The 23,267-nt window shown below is 36.7% G+C and overlaps 1 protein-coding gene across 24 annotated transcripts in view; it reads left to right on the forward strand.

Annotated features, from left to right (window-relative positions):
• The window catches only part of LOC106884224 (GTPase-activating Rap/Ran-GAP domain-like protein 3), a 1,447,782-nt gene that overhangs the window by 1,238,351 nt on the left and 186,164 nt on the right, over positions 1–23,267 (forward strand). The window lies entirely within an intron of this gene.

Here is a 23,267-nt window from a genome sequence, read left to right on the forward strand (position 1 = left end):
GGACGAGAATTTAAAGCTTGACTAGGGTGTGACTACAGAGAATTTGTGTTTATGAGGAAACTCACTATCACCGCGTTTCTATCGGCATTTGTTTGCGCGCGTGCGTGTATGTTTGTGTATGTGTGTGTGTGTGTGTGTGTGTGTGTGTGTGTGTATGTGTGTGTGTGTGTGTGTGTGTGTGTGTGTGTGTGTGTGTGTGTGTGTGTGTGTGTGCTTAGTATTATCTATTCTGTCTCCTATCCATGTATTTATATTTAAGAATGAGTTGGCGTTGCGGTCTGAATTTGTACTAGAAACGTGTTGAATTGTAAGTTTAAAGACGAAATTGTTTTCGAGAGCTTTTGTTTGTCTATCCGTCTATTCTTCCTTAACTGTGATGCAGATAATGTGGTCTTGATTGAAATTATTTTTTTCTTTTTCACGTCAGCTACATGAAATGTCACGAAATTTAGCCAATACGGAGAACTCAGTAACTCCGAACCTCTGCATGTACAGATCCTCTAAATAAGCTTTATATAAGGAATTTTTCTGGGTGAAATAAATAATAATGGGTACTCAATATTTACAAGTTTATAAGTCTAGGAACAGGATAAACTCCACTTCTCTGGCCAGTGTTATCTGGAAGTTCAGAGGCCAAGAACATAACTTCCTTCCTATAATTTGGAACATCATCGGCAGAGTTCTTTCATATTTTAATTATTTAGGCAACTGTATATTATGTCTGTCTAAATAGACACATATATACGTGTGTGTGTGTGTGTGTGTATATGTGTGTGTGTGTGTGTGTGTGTGTGTGTGTGTGTGTGTGTGTGTGTGTGTGTGTGTGTGTGTGTGTGTGTGTGTGTGTGTGTGTGTGTGCGTGTGTGTGTGTTAGTACATATAGATATATACTTTTCTACTCTAGGCACCAGGCCCGAAATTTTGAGGGAGGGGCCCAGTCGATTAGATCGACCTCAGTACGTAACTGGTACTTAATTTATCGACCCCGAAGAGTACATATAGGGGAGCGTATATGTGTTTGCTTGTATTTTTATAGTTAAGTATTCACGAACGAGTGTGTGTGTGTGTGTGTGTGTGTGTGTGTGTGTGTGTGTGTGTGCAGTGTGTATGTGCGTGTATATACATGTAGGTATATTGTTTATGAAAAAATCCTATTGAGTTCTGTGATGACAATTTCTCTTTTAATCATGGATGTGTGTAACTATACATTTAAACTCTTTTCTAAATAAAGATACATTTCATGTTAAGGTTCTGGTGAAGCTAAAATATATCGCACAGGTACTCAATCCTAGGGGCACATTTCCTTATAATTGGAACAAGTGTAAGCTAATGAGTGTGATTACGTAATTCCTATTCTTTTGTTATTTATTTATTAATATATATATATATATGTAAGCACGCGCACACACACACAGAACACATGCATACTTTCTATCTGTTCACAAACTGAAAGCGAAACTATTGACATCATTTGGTTAGTCCAGGCGAGCGTATCGAATAGTCATTCAAATTTTTTCGTTTCCTTTTTTTTTTTTTTTTTTTTCAAACATTTCTTCGAATTCCTGTTTTCGATAACGGATATTACAATTTTGCCAAGAAAAAAAAAAACTTAATTTACATCCACCTACTCATTTTTTTTTTTTTTTTACAGCATTTTTCGAAATCTTTTTTGTGAGTACGTGTGTGTGTGTGTGTGTGTGTGTGAATAATACGGAGACTACGGTTCTGAAAGAAGATTTTTCTCAAATTTTCAATGCCTGTTGTATACGATGATTTTTCTCTTTCCAGCCAGGAACCCTTCTGTTGTTCAATTTGTGAGGGTTTTTTTCTTTTCTTTTTTTATTTTAGTCTTTTCCTTGATCGAGTTCTCTGCTACTTGTTGAACTTTGTACTTCGCATATATATATATATACATGAGGGGTGCTGAAAATTTCCTGGCTTTTGGTGAAGGAAAATACAGGAGGATCAGTTAATTATGATTTAACTCAACATATTCCCCTCTCATATTCACACACTTATTGCAGCATTCCTTCAGTTTTTCTAAGCCCTATAAAAGAACTCGGAAGTTTGGAGCTCCAGCGAGGCCTTTCTTTCGTGATACCCTTAAAGCCAGGAACTTTTCAGCACCCCTTTGTATGTATGTATGTATGTATGTATGTATGTATGTATGTATGCAGGTAGGTAGGTAGATAGATGAATAAATAGATAGATAGATACACAGGTAGTCGAGCGGACGGACAGACAGACAGACAGACAGTCAGACAAACAAACAGATGAACACACACACACGCATATGCACGGTCTCACGCACGTATGTGGTTATGAACGCGTATCTATGCGCGCGTGTACCTTACTTACCTGTCTATATGTCTGAACGAGTACCTGACCGGTACACGCTGGTTTCCTGCTATTTTATTCGTCCGCCTGTCCGTCCGTCCGTCACTCTATCTATCTATTTATTCATAACTCCAGTCATTGATCTTTCGTTGTATATATATATATATATATATATATATATATATATATATATATATATATATATATATATATATATATATATATATATGTATATATATATATATGCATATGTATGTTTGTATTGTGTGTGTGTGTGTGTGTGTGTGTTTTCCGTTTTCCTCTGCCTCTCTATATAAGTCAAATAGGTGCAATACCTGCAGGTAAGAAATAAAACAATGTCTGTACACCATAGACTACATACAGGGGGATAGGCGGAGGTAGGTTGGTGGATGGGCTTTTGGGGCGAATCATCATCATTATTATTATGCATGACGTCACAGTCGCTTTCACTTGTTATTTAACAACTACATTTACCTGTATTGAACATAAACCGATACTAGTATTATATATAGTATGGTGTATAGATTCGTTACGCCATAATTTTTACTTCAACACTCTACTGAATGTGGAAACATTTTTCAGAAACCATATCGATAAACATTAAAACGACGTGCTTTTCATTCACCTCTTTCTTTCTCTCTTTCTTTCTTTTCTTTCTTTCGTTCTTCTTGTTTCTCTTTCCTTCTATTCTGTTTTTTTTTTCTTTATTCTCCTTTGTTGCTTATTTAGTGTTGTTTGTTTCAGGGAATTTTTCTTATTTGTTTAACATTTTTGGTGGTCAGGGGATTTTTCATATTTGTTTAACATTTTTGGTGGTAAAATATTCATTAGTAATCATCATCATAAACATCATCATCATCATCATTATTATTATTATTATTATTATTATTATTATTATTATTATTATTAGCCGCCGAGATCGACTTTGCTTTTCATCGTCTCGGGATCGATAAAATAACGAACCAGTTGAACACTAGAATCGATGTAATCGACCTAGCCCCTCCTCCAAAACCGCTGGCCTTGTGCTATCTCTCTCTCTCTTTCAGTGTAGACCTGTAAGTCAGAGAGAAGGAACTGAAGAGGGCATTTGCTCCTGGTGTTCAGGGAAATCTCGGACAGCAGGGTCCCTCGATTATCACTAGAGGTTTTCCTGTATCAGGAGGGCTACACCTCTATCGTCTTCCACCACCACCACCACCACCACCTGTCTTTTTTTAACCTTTGTATACTATGTATAAATCCTTTCTTTTTCGGTGTATACCGTGTATACATTTTTTTTCATCATTTCATAATATATAAACCTCAATACTTTATGTCTGTCTTTGTATTGCATCCCCCCTCACCTTTCGCCCTTGTGGCAAAGAAATGAAATTATCATCATTATCATCATCATCATCATCATCATCATCATCATCATCATCATCATTATCATCATCATTATCATCATCATTATCATTATCATTATCATTATTATTATCATTATTATTAGACACACAGCGTTTAAGAATCGGCGACATGTGACGTTTCCAGCATTCCAGGCCGTCATTGCTTTCCGCAATTAATTCGTTGTATGACCATCGTCATCATCATCGTCGTAGTAGTCATCGTAGACGTCGTCATCATCATCATCACCATTATCATCATTACACCACGACCACCACCACCACCACCAACAACAACAACAACAACAACAACAGCAACAGCAAGAACCATCCATCATCGTTAGCCATGTTCTTCATCATCGTCATGATCATAAATATTTATTCCATCTGTCTTTATCGTCTTTCTCATCATTTTGCATTCCCTCTTCATCATCATCATCATCATCGACAGCAGCAGCAGCAGCGGCAGTAGCATCCCAACACCTTCTTCAATTATCGTCATTCAATACGCCTTTGTCATCGTTGTCGTCATCATTCTTATTGTCATCCACGTTGTCACCAACATTAACATCATCTTCATCATATTGTCCACCTTCAACCTTATCGTTGCCATCATCATCATTACCCCACCCCTCCACCATCACCACCACCACCACCGCAAATATCATCATCATCATCGTCGTCGTCATCATCATTACCACCACCCCTACCACCACCACCACCACCGGAACTATCATAAGTAACAGCAGTAGCAGCATGGTCAATGCTAAACCATTCTTTTTAAATACCCAACACCGCCGCCACCATCACCACCACCACCGCGTTTCTTTTCTTCCAATATCGTCACCCTGACCCATCGATAACATTTTGTCATATTTAATGGTGCTGTTATCGGTTCTGTGTCGAAATCTCATACCATCGAAACAGCAGTAGCCGTTATCGTCGAAGTTTTAGGCGTGGCTGTTGTTTTGGTCGCGGTCGCAGTAGTAGATGTTGCTGTGGCGGTGGTAGTGGTCGTGTTTGTGTTTGTGGTTGTTGTCGTGGTTATAGCTGAGTTTGGACTTGTGACTAAGTTCGAGGTTGTGGTTGTGGTTATGGTAGTAGTTGTAGTTGTGGTCGTAGTCGTGGTTGTGGTCATAGTTGTCGTCATGGTCATGGTCGTAGTGGTGATAGGGGTTGTGGTCGCGGTCATAGTTCTGGTTGTAGCCATAGTTGCGGCGATAATCAGAGTTGTGGTCTGGTTCATAGTCTTCATTGCGATTGTGATTATAATTGCGACAATGGTTGTGAGTGTAGCTGTGGTCGTTGTTTTGGTCATAGTTGTGGTTATGGTCATAGTTGTGGTCGTGGCGTGATCAACGTTGTCATTGTGGCGTGATCATAGTTGTGATTATGATCACAGTTGCAGTTATGGTCATAGCCGTGGTCCGACTCGTGGTTGTGATCGTGTTTGTGATCGACGTTTTGGTCGTGCTTATTGTCGTAGTTGCGATAGTGGTCATAGTTGTGATTGCGATCGTGACTGCCGTTGTGGTCGTAGATGTGATCGTGATTGTGACCATAGCTGTAGTCGTGGCTATGGTCGTAGTCGAGGTCGTAGTCGTGGTTATTGTCGTTGTCAAATTCCTAGTTGTGATCGTGGTCGTAGTTGTGGTCGTACACGTGATCATTGTCAAATCTGTGATCATCATCATCATCATCGTCGTCGTCGTCATCACCGCCTTCGTGGTCGACGTCATCATTCACTGTCAATGCCGACTTCTAACAACAACGCCTACACAATATCTGTTGGAATTCACTAAGCACGCTGTCTCTTCATTAAGTGTCATCTCTACTATCGAATTTTTACTTAAGAAATCAATGAGAGAAAGAATAAATGAATAAATGAATAAATGAATGCAAGAATAAGTGAATGAATAGATAGATAGAAAGATGGAGAGGTGGGTAGGTGGACAGGTGGACCGATTGATGAATGAAGGAGGAAAGGAATAAGCGAGTTCATGACAAAAGGAATGGAGGAATAGAAGAATGAAGGAATGACAGTTCGTTTTTTATGGTTCCCTCGAGATCCTGTTGCAGCAAAAATATATTTTAGGATTCAGTTTAGCTTACAACTAATGTGTGTGTGTGTGTGTGTGTGTGTGTGTGTGTGTGTGTGTGTGTGTGTGTGCGTATGTGTGTGTGTGTGTGTGCACGTATGTGTGAGCGTGTATATATAGTATATATATATAAATCGTTACACATACACACACCAACATATATGTATGCATACACATGCATACACATATACATATTTGCATATTTATATGCAAATATGCAAGCATGTGTGTGTGTACGTGGGTGTATATGTGTGGGGGTGGACGTGTGTGTGAGTGTGTCTGTGTGTATGCGTATATATATGCGTGTGAGTGAGTGTAGTTGTACAGTATGTGTACGTCGTTTCACACACAAATACACACACATATATATATATATACATATATATACATTTTTGCATACGTATATGCAAATATATAAGTATGCAAATATACAAGTGCGCGCGCGTGTATGTACGTGTATGCATGTGTGTGTGTGTGTGTGTGTGTGTGTGTGTGTGTAAAACAGACTAAGGAGAAAGTGAATTGACATGTTTTACGGTTACATCATTAGAGAAGCATCCGCAATTGTTCGAAAAACTTTACCATAATATTCTTTTGTGCAGTGTTGGCAATTACGTCCTCGCGCGCGCGAACGCGAAATATATCTTTTATAGCTTTTTGTTTTTGCTGCTGTTGTTTTTAGCAGTAAATGGACCATGCTTCAATATTAAAACAGTCCCCACGCACACATAAAATACACACACACACACACACACACACACACACACACCGACAAAAACAAGCACACATATATGTATGGAAAGGAACGTATATGTGTATATATTTATGTGTGTGTATGCATGTTCTGTATTTATGTATGTATATATATATATATATATATATATATATATATATATATATATATGTATGTATGTATGTATGTATGTATGTATATATATATATATATATATATATATATATAGCATATACTTATGTATACATGCACATGCTTGTAGATAAATGTGTGTATGTATACATAGAAACACATACATATATAAGCATATGTGGTAAGTAGCTTGCTTACAGCCACATGGTTCTGAGTCAGTCCTTCTGTGTGGCACTTTGGGCAAGTGTCTTCTACTATAGTCTCGGGCCGACCAAAGCCTTGTGAGTGGATTTGGTAGACGGAAACTGAAAGAAACTTGTTGTATGTGTGTGTGTGTGTGTGTGTCCCCTCCTCCAACATCACTTGACAACCGATGTTGGTTCGGCAAAAGAGACCGATAGAATTAGTACTAGGCTTACAAAGAATAAGTCCTGGGGTCGATCTGTTCGACTAAAGGCGGTGCTCCAGCATGGCCGCTGTCAAATAACTGAAACAAATAAAAGAATAAAATAATATATACACCCACACACCGTACATACATACAATGTATATTCTATATATATACACACACATACGTGTGTGTGCGTGTAGTCATTGACATTATGCAGTAAGATTGTTAGCACGACGAAGTATTGTCTGGGAAATTTATAGGCGTCATTTTAAAGAAGATATTAATGATTAGACGTAACAAGTGCTGTAACGTTTTATGAGTGTTTTTTGACGACGAAACGTTAGTGGATTGGCTCTTGTTTATCGCTCCCAAGTGAGTGGTTTATAAAGTTTGTCCTTATTTAATAGATTGTTGGTCAATTTATTCTCAAAGATTGTTGCGCGTAAGTTTAATAAATCGAAAGAGAAATGTCTTTGCCACTACCTTCTTCCCATCTCTCTTGGTGTGTGCAATTCTGTTTCTGCGTAACTAACAATGTGTGAGCATTATGTGTGTAGCTACTTGTTAAAATTTTAATCCTGTTTAATATTTGAAATGCAAACTCATGAAGTTCCACATAAATACTGACACCCCTCGCCTGCACGTTTACGAACATGCACATGCACGCATGCTCACAGACACATATACACATGTATGCTATTTTTGGCTTATACTATTAAACTAAGTGGGGATATCTCTTATTTCTTATTCTTTCTTAAGTCATTACACTGCGGCCATGCTTGGGCACCACCTTAAAGAATTTTAAGTCGAATGAATCAACCCCAATACTTGATTTTTCTTTTTTTTTTTTATTAAACCTTGGTACCTATTGTATCTTTATTCTTTTGCCGAACCGCTAGATTACGGGGATGTAAACACACCAAGCGGTGGGGTGGGGAAAGAAACACGCACACACACACACATACGTACATACCATAGCTGGCCGCCTACACTTTTTTTCTTGGAAAATAGGGGTAGTTTATCCTGTTCAGGCTATATTATTAGCATTATCCTGCGTTTAAGAATTTAAAATCACTTCTTTAACTTTCTAAGACATCTCAATACTTCTAAAAGCAAACTTCGTTTGTTTGTTTACGTTTACCGTAATTTGAATTTCATATATATATATATATATATATATATATATATATATATATATATATATATATATATATATGTGACGGGCTTCTTTCAGTCTCCGTCTACTAAATCCATTATCAATGCCTTGGTCGGCCCGAGGCTATTATAGTAGAAGACACTTGCCCAAGGTGCCAAGCAGTGGGACTGAACCCGGAACGATATAGTTGGGAAGCAAGCTTCTTAACACAGCCACGCTTGCACCTACATATGGGTCTCTTGTCGGATGGCTCGACCTCAAAAATCCGTTTAACTATTCTTTCCTGTGACATTTTAATCAGTCGTGCGTACCTCGGATATCAAAGAATCTCTCCAGGTCTCTCTGCATTGAGAGGTCACAACTCCGAAACTGTGTGTGTGTGTGTGTGTGTGTGTGTGTGTGTGTGTGTGTGTGTGTGTGTGTGTGTGTGTGTGTGAAAGGAGAGTATCCGTGGCAATAGTTGGAAGAAGGCTAGCAAAACTGAAACTTCGAAGTCACTGTTACCGTCTTCGTTGAAAAGTTTAATAAACATGTAAATATATTATCTACACAAAAGTATTGAGTAATCCTTCAGTTTAATGTCAGAGTATTTTTATACATAACTTGGCACAAAAACAAATACTATCTTAGAGAGAGAGGGGCGAGAGAGAGATTAAGAGAGAGAGATGTGTGCTGCGTGTTGATTGAAATGTTGAGTAAAGTCTGTCGGTATTGTAAACTATAGTTCTAGTTCTTCCTGGCTTATTTCCGCCTAAGTCAATGCGCTGTTGCTTATAAAACAGTTGTTTATTTAACACTGGGTTATGATTTCACATAAAATACACAGTGAATAATGAGTCAACAACTTTATTAATGTTCACACTATCCCTGGGAGAAACAAGACCATGATAACTAAGAGCAGTTTTTGTTTATCTGGTGTTTCTTTTTATTTTTTACTGATGTTTTTGAAATATAAATGGCCGAATAGTTAAGAAGTTCCGTTTTTTTTTTTTATTCTTATTACGTCGTTGGTTTTGATTTCGATGCCATTGTGCGGTAATTTGAGCACGAATATATAGTACCTGTGTTTATTTGGCAACTACCATTCCGAAATATAACAATTATAATGAATTTGTACTCTGCAAAAGTATAGAGATGCAAATAGTGAGTACGAAACAATATTATTTCTTGTTTCTCGTTGTATTACTCAAATACGGAGAATCTTGCCTCTTCCAATATAGAAACATTTCTCATGGCATCAGCAGACAAATGGAAAAGACTTTGTCCAGGATGATAGCGAGGGAGATGCACTGGAACAGCCACTCTGATTCGCGGGGCTCACACTTGCAGACAGCAATCTCTCCTCCAATAGCGGTGAACAGGAATATGATCCAAGGGCGCTGGAGGTCTCAACTACCACAGGCATGATTATAAATTCACATTTATATGAATGATCATCGATGTACTCGGTTATGTTTGTAAATATTTAAGAGGCATCTATTTGAGCCTTGTGCCGTCTCAAATCTTGAAAGCAAAATTGGAAATCGTGCAGAAGTTAGTCAGATGGATTTCATCTGTCACCTTGTTTAACCCTAACCCACCTGATCATTACTTTAACAGAGTCTACTCTGTTGTAAATATTTCCAAAATGAGCGGCATTCTACTGCAGCAACCGATGAATCCTATTTTCTTTCTTCCTTATTTTTGTATCCTTCCACCGACCAGTGAGGCTCCACACAAAAATCACCGCTCTTCCCTTTCCCCGTCAAGGTACTCCACTAGAATAAATAATAACCAAATACATAGGACACCAGGACTAATGGGTTTTTCGTGGGAAGTTCATTATGATTCACAAGATGCTAGTTTCTTTTCGTCTTAATTAGCTTAATTAATTTAAGCAGAAATTAGACACCAAGTCTTGTGGAAAGATTATCTATTGTAGTTAGAACATATTGATTCATTTCTCATCTGATTAATGCTACAGACTCTGAAGTTATTCACTATTAGTGCTTGTGAATCTTAAAAAGATCTCTACGAATCGCTGGAGCGTCAAACAAAATGTCTGCAGTATTTAGTTACGGTTGTCTAGATTTTAAGTTCAAATCCCTGCGAGGTCAATTTTGTCTTTCATCCTCTGTTCATGTTCCGAGATAGATTTGATATTCCTGTAAAGCATTCGAGATATGAATGAAATTATGGTTGGCACTCTATTGGCTACGACGACGAGGGTTCCAGTTGATCCGAACAACGGAACAGCCTGCTCGTGAAATTAACGTGCAAGTGGCTGAGCACTCCACAGACACGTGTACCCTTAACGTAGTTCTCGGGGAGATTCAGCGTGACACAGAGTGTGACAAGGCTGGTCCTTTTGAAATACAGGTACAACAGAAACAGGAAGAAAGAGTGAGATAAAGTTGTGGTGAAAGAGTACAGCAGAGTTCGCCACCATCCCCTGCTGGAGCCTTGTGGAATTTTAGGTGTTTTCGCTCAATAAACACTCACAACGCCCGGTCTGGGAATCGAAACTGCGATCCTACGACCGCGAGTCCGCTGCCCTAACCACTGGGCCATTGCGCCTCCACGAATGAAATTATAAGAGGAAGAAAAAATAGAACATTACACTCATTATTGTAAGTGCAATATTTAGTGTCTAGATCAGGCATGGACGGCATTTTTTAAAGAAGCAGGCTGCATGAAACATGGCTCATCAATAGAGGGGGCTGCACTACCGAAAACAATTCAAGGTAATTTTTTCAATAGGCGTACTACGATTATAAATTCACATTTATATGATTAATCATCGATGTAGTCAGTTATGTTTGTAAATGTTTAAGAAACAATCTTGAAAAAATTACGATTTTCGGGACAAGAAAGAGACTATCCAACACAAACTTTGCTGGTAAAATCCATAAGTGGAATAGTAAAAATATGCAAGACTTTCTTAAAGTTCGATAAGTCATAATTATTGTTGTTGTTATATAAGCACCATTGAAGGGGCTTTTTTTTAATAAGAATCAGTTCCTTCCTTTCAAGAAGAATGCTAATGAATACAAACAAGTAAATGTATACATGTATCCACACATGCATACGGACATACATTCATGCATACATACATAAATGAGTACATACATACATATATGCTTGTGTGTAGATGTGTGCCTATTTTGTAACATTTCAGTGCATGTGCCAAGCTGTTGCGTATCCTTTAAATATAAAATTAAGTGAAATTAGTTGGTACGTGTGGGAGGGGGCGTGCCCATCCCCTATATTGCGAGTTTTGTGATGTTTTCCAGTTAGCGATGACAAAATCAGCTGTTGTGCCGGTGAAGGGCAATTTTGAAGAAGTACTCAATATGCTCCCCTATGTAACTTGTGGACGTATTACAAGTTATATAGGAGAGTTTACTGAGCACTTCTTGTGATTGCATGTCGGCTCCCTACTCTCTGCGTTTATATGTTATTTGTTTCAGTCATTGGACGGCGACCATGCTGGATCGACTCCAGTACATTTTTTAATGCACGATATTTATTCTATTGATCACTTATGCCGAGCCACTAAGTTACGGGAACGTAAACACACCAACACCGATTATTAAGCGGCGGTGGGACACACATACGCACACGCACACACACGCACGCACACACACACATATACATATATATATGACGGGCTTGTTTCAGTTTCTGTCTGCCAAATCCATTCACAAGGCTTCGGTCAGCCCAAGGCTATAGCAGAAGACACTTGCCCAAGGTGCCACGCAATGGGACTGAACCTGGAACTATGCAGTTGGGAAGTAAACTTCTTACCACACAGCCACACCTATTCCATGGTAGTAAAAGACAATAATCTCTTTATCAGGACTTGAACTCTGAACACAGACAAACGAAGCAGCACACTATAATTTATTTACTCTGTGGTCCTATAATTTCTGCCAGCTCACTCTTTAGCAATGTTTACATATACTAATGTGTAAGTCCCCTTACAATGGATGATAATTACATTCATCTTGCTAGAATCATCATAAACATGCATAGTTTCGTTATGATATCACGAACTCAATGTCCAATCTAACGGTCGCATCTACCGTGCCTTTCTTTTCTTTCTTTCTTTCTTTCTTTCAGACAGTTAAAACCACAACTTAAACACGAATTCTGCTTTCAATGATATCATCTGCGTGTGGTGATATGCAGACCGTTTTGTAGATTCTTTTCGCGTCAAATTGTTTACGAGGTTAATGACAAAATCCATGAAATAGATAATTAGTATTATTGTAACAGAACAGTATCTTTATAAACTACAGTTATGACAGTATTGTTAGTCTATGAGTGTTTATCGTTCATGAAGGCGTTTTCCCTTTAGCATCTTTCCACCTCTTGTTTGGTTATTAAAAATCATAATGCTTATTTTTTTATATTTGATACAATTTTAGGAAGGGCCTCGTCGCTTTGTGTTTAATGTACAGTTTTTCTTGTGCGTGTTTAATATTTGTTCCTAATCATTTATTTTAAGTAGGAAAGATTACCGAATTAATTAGCTTCTTGTGTCTGAGTTTATTGAAAGCAGCTTGTGCAAGCATTTTTTCATTACATTTTCAGCGGATATTCTTGTTAGACTTCCAAATTATACATAATTTGAAAAAATAACACACTCCACTTATTCTCCACCCCTCTCTCTCTCTCTCTCTCTCTCTCTCTCTCTCTCTCTCTCTCTCTCTCTCTTCCCTTTCTCTCTGCATATATGTGTGTATGCATAATTAGATAGATAGATAGATAGATATTCATACACACGTACAAACACACATATACGAAAGGATACCCATACACACCATACATATACATATATTTAGAAAAGGTAGGGGGAGAATATCTTTTTTTTTTATAATTACAAAATGTCGAAAAATTGCCTGTTTATAAACTTTAAACGCTTTCATAATAATTAATTTTCTAACTGAAGAAAGATTTGCTTTTGATTTTATTGCTTCTTTTAAATTTATCTGTAAATAATGTGCATGGAGTTGTAAAATTCCAGCAGATATTTGATCTGTTTAAAAACTACTCAAATAACAGAAAAGATAATGGAAATGTTAATATCTAAGATTTATTTGTGAGGAAAAGGAAATTTTGTTGGTTTGTGCATTTCTCAAGGACATTAGTGACATAAATGAAGTAAAAATGCCTTCAACTGGAAATCTAAATCAAGTCACGGATTCCATCGTAGCGAAAGTTGGTTACCATTGTTTAATAGATTTTGCCAAACAATGGAAGAATTAACAGAAAAGAACTATTCATAGAAATCAAAATCATCGGCATTTAAATAGTTTTGTATAAAGACAACGATTAGAATTGGTTTCTCCTTGTATTAACTGAATTAGCAATAATAGCAGACGTGTCGTTTGTGGTTGCTTTACACCAGGTCAGTCCCAATTGAGCAGACCAGTCCTATCATCAAATGTGTTTGAGATCTGAACCGTTGTGTGGTCCAAAGCCCCATTTCCTATTCAAGGTAATACGGTGTGATGGAATGAAAATTTGGTCGCTGTTTCTAATGGGACGTGCGAACTCGTTGAAATCGGAGACAAATCTATATGAAGTTACTATATTTTGAGGGTATAAAATATGCTTGGGCGTGTTAGACGCACCCCAATTTCAGCAGCGCATATTCGAACGAAAAAGATGTTTTTAGTGCATTTAAAGTATGTAATATGAGCCCAACTTTGCACATAGGACCCGGAGCGATTTTCTGAGACATTTTTGAATGGAATAAAAAAAAAAGTGGGTTTTATATACCATTAATTACGGTACGTTTCGAGCGAAGTCTTTTTCTTCAGTGTAAATGTGTAGTTTACAAGTGGGGAAATCAGCAATATTAGAATAGAAGGTCATTGTTGACTCAAATACCGTCTAAATATGTTACTGTATTAAGTTTGGTGCTGCATATTTATCAGTTCACGTCCTTCCAGATTTAAAGATAGTATTCTATTCTTTCAATAAGACAAATAACTGCTATTCTCTCACAGCTAGTTCATCTAAATACTCTCTCTCTCTCTCTCTCTCTCTCTCTCTCTCATACACACACACACCAAAACTTTGTTTTGCACCTTTTCAGATCCTTTATAACTTACATGTTGAGTACTAACGTATTTTTTTAACAGTAGGTCAATATTAAACGAGTTTCTCTGATGCACTAGATTTTTAAGTTCTTAAATGATGAAGATGTGACACGGAACGTTAGATCTTATTGACGTGTTGTTACGATACATTTCATATACACCTATTCCCGTTTGTCACTGATTTATTCAACACTGATCTGAGATAACATGGTGAGCTAATTCTGAACCGTGTTACGTTTATCGCGAATTGATCTGTGATAGCACGACTCGGCGATCAGTTAAAACTTCTGCTTGGACTGCAAAATCGGCCACGAGACCATCCACGAGACTATCCACAATGCTCAAGACAACTTGTAATTTTGGAACGAAATCTATTTTTCGCATCTATTCTGTTATTCATTTATCGCGGATCCATTTATGAGTGTGATCTTTTTGGTGGGGTGAGAGAGAAGAGAGAGAGAGAGAGAGAGAGAGAGAGAGAGAGAGAGAGAGAGAGAGAGAGAGAGAGTTAAATACCCGTGAGAAAGATGTACCCGTGAGACAGATGTACCAATCACGATGAGAATTTACTAAATAAGTATATCTTAGGCTAATATCAAAACTTGAATGTTCTACAATATACATCAGACTTTGAAGAGTCAGTCTCATTAGATCAAATTCATCAATTTTAATTAATTGAAGTAAAAAAAATAATTAGATTTTTTTCTTTTTAATAAATTATGCAGTTATTTGTTAATATTGTGTTAATGTATTTAATTATAGGGTGTGTGATACATATTTTTTTTAATATTCTTAATGTTTTTAATGAGTAAGGTAGAGAGAAAACATAGGAGAAGTTGATGGAGCCACGACGGCTATCAGTTAAAAATGTTTGGTTAATTACGGCTTAACGGAAACGTGATTCGAAGGGAAAAAGAGAGAAAATTGAAATATTTTCAGCAGACGTCTTCGGTTGACAATTTATGAAAAGAAAAAATGTCTTTGGGTGACAGTTTGTGAACAAGAAGCCATTAAAATAAAGAGAAGATTTTTTTTCTTGTGCTAATTTAATTCAACTGCAATTATTAATCTACACTGCAGTTCAATGTTTCTTGGTTTCATTACAGCAGTGGTTTCCCAAAGTGGGCAGTATTGCTCCCTTGAGGGCAGTGGGAAGATTCGATGGGGGCGGGCGTTGAAGAAAAGTGGGATGATAATAGGGTGGCCAAAATGGGGTGATAGATGTAAAAAAAATATTAATAGGTTAATTAGGATTAAGTTTTATTTGTGAAATACAGTTGTTTTGAATTTGCTGCAGAAAGTGGTCTATATTTGTGGTGGTGAGGGTGAGGGGGCGCTAGGAATGTGGCCTGGGTACCAAGGGAGCAGCAGCCTGAAAAGTTTTGGGAGCTACTGCATTACAACGATATTTCAGATAAAAATTATTTCTAAAGTCAACTTAGCAATTTTTACAAATATATAGTATGCCCAATATTTTTGTTTTGTAATCAAGCAGCGTAGATCAAGAGATTACTGGGGGAGCGAAACTGCAACTCAATTCCGATTCTCAGTTTAAGTAGTTCTGCAATTTCACTTCATTAGCGTTATTTGGAAAAGGCATGAGAATTAAGAGTTTCCCTTCTGTTTCCTTCCCATAAATAGTTTGCTTTGTGTCTCAACTAAAAGAAAATTACTATTAACGCCGTAGAGTAATGTACAAGTTTCGCTGTTGGTTTTAAGTAATTTCCTTTTGTGAGACAAATGCCTTTGGAAAACACATAACCGTCTTGATATCCCGTTTCCCTCCCTTCAAAAAATGGTAAATTTTGCATTAAAGGTCGTTTAATATCAAGCCTTCCATGTAAACGGCATAAAGAAAAGAGAAATCTTTCTAACAATATCATTAGGGGAAGCCTTTTCGATTTACAACTGAAATTATTTCACTTCAGTTGCTCTGTTAGTATCCTTGAAAGAGATATGAACATTCAAGATTCTACTTCTTCTACTTCCTTGAAACATAAAATTTTTTTTTTTTTAAATATCAAATCTTCCGATAATTATTGATTTCCTTTTTACTAGACTCTAAGATCTCACATGGTATGGGAGGGGAAAAGGGAGGTGTAACGTCCATGAGTTTTGTGAAAGCATTAACGATGGAAATAAAGTGAAGTAGCTTCTATTGGGGATTGTAACAGTATCGATGTTTCAAGTCGCCATTTACTTACCTTTTGTTCTGTAGTGTTCAACTTTCTAACAAATATTAAGCCAAAGTCGATATCCAATTTCGTTCACATATTCATTTTCCTGTGAGAGAATTCGATCTAAGTATCATAAACTGCCAGGTTTTGCTTACATCAATTTCTTCTTAACCGAATTCTTTACGACTGGTATTTTTTTAATTTTTCCCCTATCTCTATACTTGTTTTACTATTACGCGAATACACGGCTCTTGACTTTTTAAAACCATTATGAACTCTCGTTAATTATGTCATTTAGAGGCGAAATATAAAGGGTGAGAGATTGATAGGAACTTTGGAGACTATAATCATTCGTCTTATGGCAAGGATTGGTTTTCATCTCTCTATGACAGGGTTCGGCAGAAAGTACTCTCCGAGTGTTTCGGACTTTTTAAAGAATATTTTCAAATTTAGGCGCAAGTATAGCTGCGTGGTAAGAAGTTTGCTTCCCGACTACGTGGTTCCGGGTTCAGTCTACTGCGTGGTACCTTGGACAAGTATCACCTACTACAGCCTCAGCAATCGGCAAAAGAGAAACAAGTAAAAGGAAAAGAAGATAAAAGATAAACTTAATGCCTTTGTGAGCCATTGAGCTGTTGGTGGTTTTTGGATAGTCTTTCATGTCATGATTTACCTAATTTTTGCCAGTGATAGAAATTAAGAACATAATTTTAAATGTAAGATCTAATATAATATTAGAGCCGTGGCAATTATGAAAAGGAAATAAACAACAATGGGCCTTTACAAAAAAGAAGTTGCTGATATTATTCTTTAGGATCCAACATAGTTAATCCTAGCAGTATTTCGTTGTAAGAATCAAGGTCTAGGTTCAAAATTCAAAATGCTGCTGGGATGGACTTTGCGTTAAGCTAACTCGATATCGATGAAATATCTAGCGGTAATACTTTATTGTCGATTTGGTCCTCAATAAAGCTTTCATTAACACAAAATGAATTCTTGTCTATTTGACAGCAGTATATATTATGAAGAAATAGATGACGTATTATGTCTATCAGCAGGTAGGTGATCCTGTGGAAATTGACTGTGCCCTGGGAGGAAACACATGGAGGAAGCTCATAAGAGGAATCTTGCCAAATACCAGGAGCTGGTTGAGCAGTGCAGGAATCGGTGCTGGCAGGCACATTTTTGAGGTGACAGAAGTGGACTGTTGAAGTTTTGTGGAGTGGTCATTCATGAAAGCTCTGCGTGGGTTTGGAGTTACTGGTGCAGCAAAGAGAAAGGCTATAAATTCTATCACTGAAGCTGCTGAGAAGGCCACTAGGTGGCTTTGGATAAAGAGGGTAGACCAGTGGTTTTCTACTATTTCGGATGCAAAATGGACTTGATCAACCCCGGCTAGGTCAACTGGGTGAATGTATCTGATGTTGAAAGACCTGAAACTCTCTGAGGCGCCAGAAACATCATTGACGATGCATCCCAGAGCATCCGCAAGATATATTTTAAAACTATTGTTGATTCAGTCTTTAATAAAGCTCTCTTATTAACAACAGAATAAATTCTTGTCGATTCGACAGCAATATATATTATGAAGAAACAGATTATGTCATTATGTCTATCACCTGACAGATTTTCTTAAAGAGATATCAACTTGTTAGAATTTCACCTGTGTAAAGACATAGAGTAAAGAACAAATTTCATTCTTGATTTGAAATCGATTTCTTTATTTGTCATTAATGCCGTTTGGTTAAGTACATAACCATATCAACTTCCTGTTTCTATCCCTCCCTCCCATTACACATCGAAGGAGAATTGACTGTATAACGAGAAAATATAATGGGCAGTACTATAAGTTAAAGAAAATGGGTAAAACTTTTTTTTAAATAATCCTTTCTGCTAAAGGCACAAGACTTGAAATTTTGAGAAAAGGAGGTAGCCGATTACAATGACCCTTGTGCTCGATTGGTACTTATTTTATCGATCCTAAAGGGGCGAAAAGCAAAGCAGACCTCAGCAGAATTTGAACTCGGTACATAAAGATGGACGAAATGTCGCTAAGCATTTCGTGCGGAATGCTAACGATTTTTCCAGTTCGCTGCCTTAAAATGGAACCATTAGTAAAATGACCGTTCCTTAACGATTTCTTTATGTGAAGAATTCCTAAATTGTTATGAATTGCTTTTATATTTGATAACTAAAGACAAAATGCAAATTTATGATATCCATTACGAAGAAATAAATAAGATAAAAACTATTGGTTGTTTAATGCATGCATTTCTCGAAGAATATTGTTCTGTTTTAATTAGCAATTATGAAGTATCGTGCTCTGATGTAATAAAAAAAAGTTGGGAAGGAAATAAACACCAAGGTTACAATGGAAAATGGATTTTCTTGAAGTGAGAAGCACCAAGAATATATTAATATAATTTCTCTTTTCCATGAAGTCTAAGAATGAAGGAAGGAAGCTAAAATTTTGAACGAAAAGTCGAAGTTAGGTAACCATTAATTATTATTAAGGACTAGTGTACTGAACGACTCGCGCAAAAGATTCTCATTTAATTGAACTTTATCATTTAGTAGGAGAAAGAAAACAACGTCTTAACAGCAGTTAGCAACTTGCTATGAAAAGGGGGTATAATTTCACAAGATTACACGCTTGGAGATACCATTGGCACACGAGTGTAATTTATACACTTCTTTTAGCTTGTTATATAAGAACTTCTGTCAACTGATCAAAACAGACTTGTGTAGAATATATTATGGTGACGTTACATATAGCCGATTTTGTCGGTACAATAAGTCGTTCGTGGATCCTAGACTACAAAAAAGAAACCATTTGCACAAATAGCATACGTCACGTGAGAAACTGTGTTCGACACTGCAACTCAACAAAATACACATCGGCTTTTATCGTGACGTCACGAGGTACGGTAGTAAACAATACAAACTTCAAAACCTACTTAAAGCTTTTGCCAACAGTCGTCTTACCTTTTTTTTTTTTTTTTGTTACTATTATTATTTGTTACAGTAAGGTGGCGAACTGGCAGAGTCGTTAGAACGCTGGACGAAATCCTTAGCGGTATTTCGCCCGTCGCTCCGTTCTGAGTTCAAATTCCACTGAGGTCGACTTCGCCTTTCATCCTTTCGAGGTCGATAAATTAAGTACCAGTTACGTACTAGAGTCGATGTAATTGACTTAATATAAGTAGCGATCGTAATACCCACCACGAAGAAATGATCAAGCTCAGTAACAATCTATTAAGCAACAACTACCCCAAAAACATACAATCCACTCCTCTCTTATGAAGAAAAGAGAGGATGAAACCAATAAACTGTCCACAGTCTGTCTACCCTATGTGAAAGGCCTCTCTAAAAAGATACAAAAGATATACGACCCATATGACATCAGGATAGTATTCAAGAATGATACAACACTTCGTAAATATCTCCTTCGAGTAAAACCACCAATAGAAGAGAATATCACCAAAAACTGCGTGTACACCATCCCATGCAGCTGTGGTAGGTCATACAAAGGCGAAACATGTCGTCCTCTCAAAATAAGGGTAGAGGAACATTGCAAAGCTGTAACAAAAGGAGATCTTGATAAATTTAGTATAGCTGATCATGTATGGAAAAATGGAGACCACCTCCCCCTGTGGGATGAAGTGAAAATAATAGACAGAGAACACCACTGGGAAATACGAAAATTAAAAGAAGCAGCACATATGCTAGGACACGACAACCTCCTAAGCAGACCGAGTGCAGATATGAGTAGCATATGGGAACCAGTATTAAGGAAGGATAGGAAAATATTAGATTTATAAGCCCTAAAATTCACCCCATAATTATTGCCCACGGGCATATGGCGTAGTGGTTAAGAGCGCGGGCTACTAATCCCAAGATTCCGCGTTCGTTTCCAGACAGTGACCTGAATAATAATAATAATAATAATAATAACAACATCGAAAAATACCTTAGGAATAAGAACCCAAGACACCTGATGAAGGCTGAAGGGTATATCAGCCGAAACGTTGTAACAACAAACAAGATGAGGACAAATATCCGTCAAATGTAAATAAAGTTACAAAGAATAAGTTCTGGGATCGATTTGTTCGACTAAAGGCGGTGTTCCAACTTGGCCGCAGTCAAATGACTGAAACAAGTAAAAGAACATTATATATATATATATATAATGTAGTTGGGAAGCAAGCTTCTTACCACACGATCACGGATACAATACACCACCAATAACAAGAAGCAAACTGCTAGCTTCTCTGTTAGTTATCCGGTGCCCTATCATTTCGTCTAACTACCTTTAAGTTATTTGTTTAACTGGTAGCATTCAACATCAATGTTTTAACGGCAAAGAATAGTCTATCGCAGTCATTTCGCTCCAAAAATATTGATTTCACTTGATACAAAACCAATTTTGGCAAATTATTGAAATAATACTTCGACTATCTCTCCTCCATCAACTACATAACTTCTCCATTTGCTAAACAATCTGCCACGTGGTTTGCTAGACAATTCAACCAAAAGTGTTCTCTGATTTTAATTCTGTATGTTGTCAGAAATGCACTTGCTTCCTCGCTGTTTCCTTTTTTTATGTCAATATAGAATCCTTAACGTGAGATGTACAGTCAGCATATCACTATATTAAATCTGTTCCTACTTTCTATCTTTCTTTCAATCTGATGATTGTTTCAAGTTCCGAACGTGTTATTCAAAACTATCAACTTTCAAACACCGAAACCTTATAAATAAGCACGATATTTACAATCACCGCGCACATTAATTAAACCAAGATAAAGGATATACATAAATATATGTGTGTGTGTGTGTGTGTGTGTGTGTGTTAGCCAGGAAACATATATATATATATATATATATATATGTATATATATATATATATATATATATATATATATATATATATATATATATATATATATATATATATATATATATATATATATATATATCAGACTGAGTAAAACGTAAGTAACGTTTTGAGACATGAAATTCATCACAATTTTTTTCCACAATGCGAACATTTTATTCATCAAAGTAAGTACCATTACAATCAACACATTTTTGCCAACGAGTTACAAGTTTGTTTATTCCGGTAACATAAAAATCTGGAGTTCTGGAGCTGATAAACTCTTTGAACGCACTTTCAGCACCGGTTTGATTTTTTAACTCCTCTCGCAGGAGTATGTCTGTGTGTCTCTGCGTGCGTGTGTCTGTGTCTGTGTCTGTGCGCGCGCGCGGGTATCTGTGTGTATGCATAAAGACGATATAGCACTTTACTTATAAATTGTTTATATCAAAAAATGACGGGACGGACACTGGTAAGAGTTAAGGTTCTTAACAACTAACAAAGAGATCAAAGGGTCAAAGAGCCATAACAGCTCATTCACGTGATCAAATGTGACCTGTCTCTGATAAAGCATTACCGATAAGATAATTGGAATAAATCAAAAGTCAGCAGCAAAGAGGAATGCTTATCGAAAAATGAGAAAACGTAAATGGAAAAACCAAGAAAACTAGGTTTTTATTCTATTTTCTCTCTCTTAGTTATCTCTGGATGTATCTGGAGGATAGCGAAGAACTAATAGTCTACATGTAATGGCTAGTTATCAATTTATTGATAACTGGTTTAGTTTAGTTTCGTTCAGTTTAGTTTTGTTTTGCTTTTATCGTTTGATATTTCTGCAGAGACGCCACTATCAAAATTATTCGTTCCTACACGTTTAATAATCGTTTGTTCACGAACGGTTGGTGAGAAAGTCAGAATATAGTTAAACCATTTTAAATCCCACTTAACGTCACTTATTTAGCAATATCGAGAAATAATATTCCTAAATGTAAATTGCTAAATTAAAAAAAATTGACGATAATGATAATAATCCGTTTTATCGCTATCGCGGTCGACGGCATTTTTTTTAAATGCTGTTTTGCCGTCGTTAAAATGTCATCTATAATTTGCATCTACTTAATATTTTGTACACATTTAGATGTAAACTAAAATAGTGGCAAAAATAATTTGTTCCTGTGGTAGAGAGGGAGAGAGAGAGAAGGCCAGAGAGAGCATATTAGTGTTAATATCAAATTTCATTAATGCATTTCGTAAGATCTCATTATTGACTTATATTTTATTTATGAATATTTGTTGGGGAAATTTTTCCAGGTAAATTTAATCAAACGTCTAACCTCAATCTATATTTTTTTTTCTTTTTTCAAAGATCATCTCTTGTTATTAGACATTCAACACACTGGATTTTATAGAACAACACCCTCAGAATGTTCCCATGTTTAACCCTATCTTTGCACTCCTCTACCCACTTCATCCTACAATGTTTGTGTAGACCACAAGAGTAGTTGCAGGCGATTTTACTGTGCATTCAATTTTGTTAGCCAAACATCTGTTCTCTTGTTATGCATTGGACACCAACAAAAAAATATAATGTTGTATTATATATTTAATATGAATATCTTTTTTTCATAAACATTAATAATTTATTCAATCAATTTATCGATCCTACTAATTTATTAATCCAGTTAATCCATACTATGGAGAAACTTCGGTAACCTAGATACACGAAGCGTATGGAATGTTCTGTTTCCACAAAAAAATGTTGTCTTTCAGAAGATTTCTTTAACAGAGTGTCAATATAAAGGGATACAATATTTTAGTTGCTAAGGGTTTCATAACTACTTGGTTACAACCATTAGATCCCGAAATAACTGTGT

This window comes from Octopus bimaculoides, chromosome 2 (assembly GCF_046866305.1).
Source record: "Octopus bimaculoides isolate indiv1 chromosome 2, ASM4686630v1, whole genome shotgun sequence".
Lineage (NCBI taxonomy): Eukaryota > Metazoa > Mollusca > Cephalopoda > Octopoda > Octopodidae > Octopus > Octopus bimaculoides.